General features: G+C 31.0%; 1 long non-coding RNA gene across 1 annotated transcript; it reads right to left on the bottom strand.

The window, feature by feature from the left end:
* Positions 1 to 393: 393 nt before the first annotated feature.
* Positions 394 to 1,455, bottom strand: LOC149561396 (uncharacterized). The gene is made up of 2 exons (XR_016363432.1): positions 1,163 to 1,455; positions 394 to 912 (listed from the first exon to the last, which is right to left on the bottom strand). It is a non-coding gene; the product is annotated as an uncharacterized LOC149561396 (long non-coding RNA).
* Between the last annotated feature and the right edge of the window lie 495 nt (positions 1,456 to 1,950).

Raw genomic sequence — 1,950 nt, 5'->3', positions numbered from 1 at the left:
ATGTGCGATGTGAGCATTTCAAAACATGCAATCACAAAGCCCCTAGAAGAGGGGAGATGCTTACAACAAGGTGATAAATAGTGAAATCACATCTAAAACACGTCAGCTAATTGCATGTTTTTTGAAATTGATTAAAATGGCTATGTAGTAGTAGTAAATTTGATATTTACATTGACATTTCTCTTTCAAACATGTTTTGCTTGAACAAATTAGCACAAATCAAAATTTTCTGTAAAAATGGGAAACATCAGAAATATCAGAAATGGAGAAGAAAAAACTGACGTGGAACTTTGGCTCCTCGCGTGTGATACATCTCATCATATTTGAAAATTTTCAACCCCTGTGGTTTTGGCCCTCAATCCAAAGTGGTGATGATTGTTGAGGAGGAAGAAATAGAATTTGCAATACAACTCCATCCTCGTTAACTTTCTCCGCATAAGGCAAAGGCAATGGCAATTAATGGACAACCATACTTCATGCCAAATTTCATACATAAATCCATTCTCTCATTTTACCATATTCCTAAAAGAGTTTATAGCTTACAATTGAAGGAAAGCTTACATCTATTTTTGATTCATTTTTGTTCAAAGTAACAGAACAATCTAAAACATCAAATGCGTGTTCATACCAGATTTCCATTTTTAAAATTTTGCCAAACCCACCAAGCCACCGACACCCACTTCAATGGTTTCAGGCCACAGACAATCTTGATTTAGCTATCAGTCACAATATTTCATCAAATTCTTTTAAATGTCAGTCAATCAGAACATGATAACCTGAACATGATGTTTACTTCCCATTATTTCTTGCCCTAAGAATAACCCGTAAGAAGAATTACCTAAAACTTTTTTTTGGCCTTCTTTCTCTTCTCCGTCACTTCCTCTCTCTCTTCATCTTGCTCTGCCTTTTTCTCTGCATCAAAACAATCTTAAACATCAAATGCATGCAAATAACAGATCTCCATTTTCTCAAGTTCTTCATAACACCCACTTCAATGAATTCAGGGCAAGGGCAATCCTGGTAACTACAAATTCAATTAGCTATTAGTCACAACATTTTGAAACTTAACAAATTCTTTTAATTGTCAATTGAGCTAATCACAACATGATAATCTGAACATGATGCTGCTATCCATTATTTCTTGCCATAAGAGAAGAATTACCTTAAAAATAATTCCTCTTCTCTATCTCTTCATCTTGCTTTGAATTCCCTCCTCCTCCTTGACTATTCACTACCCTACTTCTTCCTCTGCCATCACATAATTTTCTTTTTATAAAATCAGACAAAAGACCAGCGTGCACGCTGTGGAAGCAGAAACAACATGAACAGACATACTAGAAACGGAAAAATCCAAAGAAACGCATTAAAAAAGACAGGAAAAAGATGTAACCAGGGAAAGGGAAAAAAAGAAAAAGAAAATATTGCTAGCAAAGGAAAAACAATTCTATTAGTGGAAAACAATTAGATAAAATATTGTAAGTCGAAAGACATTCAACTGTCTATATATGTCTTTATCCCGCTCCTTGCAACGGCTATTTTGGTTTCAAAATGTTTAGATTTTTAAAATCTTTTTGCCGTTGATTTTTAGTTTCAGAAATTCTCCCTATGGGATATAAATCGTCTTTCATTAGTTTGGAATAGAAATAAATAATTAATTTGAAGGGTAAATACTTTTGATTAATATTTGATTTTTATTTCACATTTAATATATTTGTTTTGGGGTTTGATATGTTAATTAACTTTATTAATTAATTTTAGTTTATATTACTAATTTTTAAATATTGTTATCATTTGTATTACAGAAAATATATTAAAAAAATAATAAACATTTTAAATATTGGAGTATTTGTTTTTTTAAATTTTAAAAAAATTATTATGATATTGTTTTCATTCAAAAATAAATAAAAATATTACGATATTATTCTCACAATAAGTTTGTAGTTTTTACTT

This window comes from Cupressus sempervirens, chromosome 4 (genome assembly GCF_028749045.1).
Source record: "Cupressus sempervirens isolate cs-2001-9-10 chromosome 4, ASM2874904v1, whole genome shotgun sequence".
NCBI lineage: Eukaryota > Viridiplantae > Streptophyta > Pinopsida > Cupressales > Cupressaceae > Cupressus > Cupressus sempervirens.
Note: the sequence above shows the minus strand (reverse complement) of the source record. Positions and strands in the feature narration are given on the sequence as shown.